Below are 6,358 nucleotides of genomic sequence, written 5' to 3'. Positions count from 1 at the left end.
ATAGGTTGATTTAACTGATGCATTTTTGGGACAATATCAATATATTAAAAGCTTAGCTCCCAAACGTAAGGATCTTCAAGAAATAAGGATGAAAGCCAATGAAAAATTTAAAGAATATGCCTTAAGATGGAGAGGAGTGGCAGCACAAGTTTAACCTCCCATGATAGAAGGAGAGATATCATATATGTTTCATGATTCCCTTCCAGCTCATTTCTATGAGTTAATGCTGGCAAGCTCAAATGATGGATTTAAGTACCTTGTGATAAGTGGAGAATTGATTGAAAATTCAATCAGAGAATGAAACTTAAAAGTCACATCCAAAAGCCCACTTGATCAAAAGGTGAAAGTTGATGATGTGAATGAATGCCACATTCAAAGTCCCCGCAATCGTAAAAGAAAATGAGCAATTTATGGTTCAAACTGACCAAATAAAATCCCACGATCAAGAAATACTTTGGAGGTATTCCAAACCTTTATCTCAGATCAGTTCCCATATTTGATTAAAAGTCAATACATCACACTGAGGCCAACGAATATGCCACCAAACCCTTCTGCTCGTAGCTATGATCAGGATAGTGTTTGTGATTTCCATTTGGGGGTATCTGGACATTCTACAGGGAATTGTATACCACTGTTAAATGAGATAGAGATGCTTATTAACAATGGAACATTGACACGAGAATTAGTGGAACAATGGATGACAAACTCAAGTGGGGCATCAAAGCATGATTAAGTCAATTGTCATCACATTGGATGAGTAATGGGGAATCTTAATCAAAGAAGAGATCATTTAATCCATCATGGAGCTTTATCTCATTTGTAGCATCTTTTTTGAATATGTTTTTGTTTCTTTCTCCATCTTCTTTTGTAATAAAAGTGTGTTGCTTTTAAGGTTATGAGCATTAAATCACTTTTGTAATCTTGCAATTCTTTGAGTGTCATTAGATTAAAAACTCTTTATGATTAAAGTTATACATCTTTGACAAACTATCAAGATTGAATACCAGAAAAAAAGGACCCTGACCATACCTCAGAAAAAATGCATCCCAAACACTACCCTCTTACAAATATTAAAGAGCTTTCTCCAATACAAGGAATTAGATGAAAAAGCTTGGTAATTACATATAAAAGGGTACAATCTGGGGCATCTTTCATGACATTGCGAAGCTTACTAGATTATTTTTCTATTGATGAGGTTCGACGATGAAACTTTGACAAATCTAGTCTAAAGTCAGTTGCTGATAAATTAAAATTTGGTAATGAGATTTTCTGAATTCCACCAAACCATATAGACTATAATAGGTTCTCTTTAAAAAGTAAGAGTCATATAAAGCTAAGCTATTCCACTAAGGCAATTGGTTTTTGAAGAAACTCAAAAGCTCTAGCTTTTTGAATAGATTATGTTCAAAACATGACATAGTTCGGGTACTCGACAGTTCAGTGTTTGCTCCAGTGTGATTGTCAAGTCAAAGACTTTGTGATGAAATAAACCCTTCAGCTAGCCTAATGAAGGCTAATTTCAATAAAGCTGAATTCAGCTAGCCAAAATGGCAAAATGTTACAAAAGAAAAAGTTATTGTAAGAGAGTGAAATAATACCTGTTATAGTCTACTTCACACACCTGCACACAAAAAATTCGTTATTAAATCAATGTTTTTACACTGCTTTGAATAGAATCAAAGATTTCAGAGAACTAAAATAGAGGTATTCTAGAAGGTCTAGTAATTGTTATGCTAGTTGTGTCATTTTGTACGCATCTGGTTAAAGATACCAAGTCAAGAAAGTGAGTCATGTGATAATGTTTACAAAAGAGCGAGAGAAGAGTGACATCTTCACTAAGATGTAACCATAGAAAATACAGAAGCCAACCTGAAACTAACCTCTCAATCTTGATACTTGTCAAAGAACTATAACTATGAAACAGTAAAAGTTGTTGATTCTTTTAATATTCTTTGAATTCATGCTTATGATTTGATTCTATTGTGAACTATAAGGAACAATATTTTACAAAATTCTTTCATTCTTTGATAAGAAATGAGGAAGAATATTTTTAAACATGATAGTCTCAAATTATAAAGAATCTTGAACAAGTTGATTCTACCCCTATTGAAAAAAAAGGAATAAGTAAGGCCAGAATAATGAAACATTTCATATTCCTGAAAGCAAGTAGCTCAAGAAATTAAAAGTTTGGGGGAAGTTAGACTTATAACATTCCCTTTGAGATAAACAGTCAAGAAGAAGATGATTACTTCATTCAGAAGATGCACATATCTCAGTCAGAAGATGCACATATCTCAGTCAGAAGAATTGATCACTTCTTAAGCTTATGACAACATGAAAATAATTCCTCAAGTTACTTAACAACATCATTGTTTAGTAACACTAGAATGAGAGCATTCAAGAGATTTGGCACGAATCAAGCCACGGGTACCCACGATGGGACATTATCAAAGTTGGATCACGAAGGATCATGAGATTCAAATCTAATGGACATTAAGAGTGAACCTTACAACTTAGAATGTTGGGACATCTTGAAGGCTCACATCAGCATGAAATAATGTTGAGGCATTTTAATGTTGGGCATGTTGAAGGCCCATTTTAGTTAGAAATAATCTATGTGGGGCATGCTGAAGGCCCATTTCAGATAAAAATAATCTAACATGGTATTTTGAATGACCACATCAGTAGGTGAAATGTTGGAGCATTTTTAAAGGCTTATATCACAAGAAATATTGTTGAGAATATTTTGAAAACCAACATCAACAAGAAGCAAATGTTGGGGCATGTTGAACCCTTATCATCCTATGGAAAGTTCATCGATTTAAGCAAATATTTCCAATGAAAAAAAAGGTATGAAGAATGAAAATGGTGAAACAATGATAATCGAGTTTATTATACATCATTGTTTTGCCTACTATACGATTACATTATCCCCAAATGAGTCACGAAAAATGATAAATGTATTGTCAAATGTTCCCTGATATGATCCCACTTGTATTCTTACTAAAATATCATTGTGATGTCATACAAAAAGCTTTGAACATCATACAAAGAGTTCTCTGGTTGAGAAATCTAGGCAGAAACCAAAGGAAATAATGAATGTGTTGTCAAATGTTTTACGAACCAGTAATTATGGTGCTGAACCAATGTTACAATCATGTGGTCGACTTAAGATAAAGTTTGTCTTCACATTCCAAGATTAAAAATGAGATATGATGAAGATATCCTTTCCATAAAAGAAACGTTGGAACTTTAACAACAAGAAACTAGTGGGACCAATTAAGATTGAAAGATGGTTTGTTGTTAAGCATCCCAACATGATATGGTCTGAATAATTTTGTTCGAGGTCTAATTAGATGTGGAGACATGAAATGAATTAGGATAAAACCTTCTTGTGATGTATTACAAGAGATCTAATCAGATGTGGAGACATAAAAGGAATTAGGATAAATCTTTCTTATGAAGTGTTTCAAGAGTCAAATCAGAACGGACGTGGCTGATATCCTGATTAATCTCTGCTAAAGTTTAGCACATAAAAGGATGAAAGCTTTATCGGATTTCTACACAAGTTCAGATAAAGACAGTTGGTGTTATTAAGGACAAAATAAGACAACAGGGTCATAATTCTGAATATGGCAAGAGTTCCATAAATGAAACAGATATTCTGAAGACAAAAGAAGACACTAAGATACAAGTTGATCATATAATTATTCAGAAATGAAAAGGAATGATAAAAATGAAATAAGATCAAAATTTGGATTCATAAGAAGATTGAGTCAACATTTTAAAGAACGCCATTTGCATAAAAGAGAATGCATTACATTGATACATTTGATTGCATTTGCATAAATACATTTTTAAAAAGATGCACGGACAAAATACCTTACGAGTATGAGGTATAATTTAAATCCCAGGTATGGAAAGCGTGTTTGGAGAGGCAAAAATCTAAGGAGTAGATGGACGCAATCCGCAGAGGAAGCATCATTTTGGGGCATGCCCAACCAACAAGTTATTTCGAAAAATGAGAAAATTTCTTATTAATGTTCAAAGAAAAGTAAATCATTCGGGTCATCTGTAAGTCTTTCGAGCATGATGTTTAAATTGTTCGGGTCATCTAACAATCTTTCGAGCAAGATGATAAGTCCTTATGGCCATCCGTCAAACCTTTGGGTAGGATGTTTACATATGATTTTCGCATGAAAATGAAATAGCGATTTTCAAAGTTTCTCATTTAATGTTCTAGAAAATCAAATTTTTTGAAAAGTAAGAAGTCTTACTCAGTAAATTATTTATCACGAATTTGTAAATTCTCCGGGTCATCTGTAAGTCCTTCGAGCATGATGTTTAAATCCTTCGGGTTATCTGTCAGTCTTTTGAGCAAGATGATAAGTCCTTAGGGCCATCCGTCAAACCTTTGGGCAGGATGTTTACACTCTTTAATTCCAGTCTCCACGGAAGAGTAGTGGAACGAATTTTTATCAAAATTTGTAGTCAACTGGACAAAAACTTATTATCTTTTTATCTTTGCTTTATTTTTGTTTACACAAAAATAAGCAAAGAGGGGAAGTTGTCGACACTAGTTTTTATCTGTTTATATTATTATATATATATATATATATATATATAATATATATATTATTAATCATATATGTTTTTATTATATACATTATTATTATATATATTATATTAATAATATTAGTATTATTAAATAATATTACATATGACTCGGAGGCCCAATTACAAATGTGAAGGTCCAGTTACACAAGCCGATCCAGATCCGGGGATATAACCAAACCCGAGGAGGCCCGAACCCGAGAAGATCCGACCCTAGGGGCCCAATCCAGCAAGACCCATCTAGGGTTTCCCATGATTCTCCACCAGCCGCAAGCAACCATCACCGTTGGATCTGGACAAATCCAACGGTCAACAACTCATCTAGAAGAAACCTTAGGGTATCATAACCCTAGGGATATGATTTCGGCCGCCGCCTTCAACTCCTCCAATCATCTGCTGCCACGACGCCACCGCCTCCAATGGAAGGATCCAGAAGATGTACACCAGCACACAGGTTGTAACCCTAGGGTGAGTCACCACCGTAGGTCCGGTGACTCACCGAAGGGCACCCTTGTGACCGGTCCAAAGGAAGCACCATCGAGCCCAATAAAAGGATCTGATCAAACCTGCAAAAGACACAGAGCAAGCAAGAAAGCTACGAAAAAAAGAGCCAAACACAATGATTCACAACCAACAGTAGCTATTCGAAAGCGAGGAAAGAAAAGAGATAAGAGAAACTTACCGAGGAGTCTCCAATGCCGCCGGAAGCCATCGTTAACTGAAGGTAAAACCTTTGATTTTCTTTAGATCTAGTACGATTGAGGGATGTTTAGGAAGATTAAAGGCCGGTGACCGGCTACCCTCTGGTGAGGGTTTTTAGAGATATGCCAGAGCATCTCTCCCTTCTCTCATTTAGAGAGAGAGAGGGAAAATGAGAGAAATGGAGATAATGGCCCTTTTGGAGCCGATTTTGGGCTTATATACCCTCTCCCAAAAGGCGTCGTTTTGGGAGATGGGGCTTTTGTGTAAATAGAGGATGGGTAAATTACATCTGCACTCCCCCAGTCCTGTAATCTTTAATTTCAGACACGAAACAGGTTCCTGCATATATTAATACATATATTTTATGTATGTTCGTTTTAGTCCTTGCCTATATTAATACATATATTTTAGGTAAAATTATATATTTAGTCCATAAATATTAATCAATTTTATTTTGATCCCATATTAGTAATTTAGGGTAAATTACATAATTAGTACACAATTTTAGTATTATTTTGAATTAAGTTAATTAATTTTAATATTTTATGTTTTAAATATTAATTATTATTATTATACGATTAATTATTATTAGTGCCTTAGGATTATTATATATAATTCATAATTTAATCTAAATAATTTTGATATTAAATATTATTGTAGGATTAGTAATATTTATATTAAATATTTTTTAATATTTATTTATATTAAGCTATTTAAATTTAAAGAGCAAATTTCTAATTTACTGCAAAGACACTAATTAATAAATATCAGTAGCAATTTTGGGCGTTTTGGGGTGCTAATCCTTCTCCCATACGTAATCGACTCCCGAACTCATTTTTCTAGTAAGCATACCCGAGTTGTATTATTTTAATATTATTCTTAGGAATTTTATTAGAATAATATGACATTTTGGTGACCAATCTCACCAAATAAAAAGATTGGTGGCGACTCTACACTTTGGTGTTTCATCTGATTCAAGGAGGATAAACACTTACTTTTTCGATACTAGTTACACCGTTTGAGGTGTACTATTTGCACTCTC

This window comes from Hibiscus syriacus, unplaced genomic scaffold, assembly GCF_006381635.1.
Source record: "Hibiscus syriacus cultivar Baekdansim isolate YM2019G1 unplaced genomic scaffold, ASM638163v2 tig00111848_pilon, whole genome shotgun sequence".
NCBI classification, from domain to species: Eukaryota; Viridiplantae; Streptophyta; class Magnoliopsida; order Malvales; family Malvaceae; genus Hibiscus; species Hibiscus syriacus.
The sequence above is the reverse complement of the archived record's forward strand: the minus strand, read 5'-3'. Positions refer to the sequence as shown.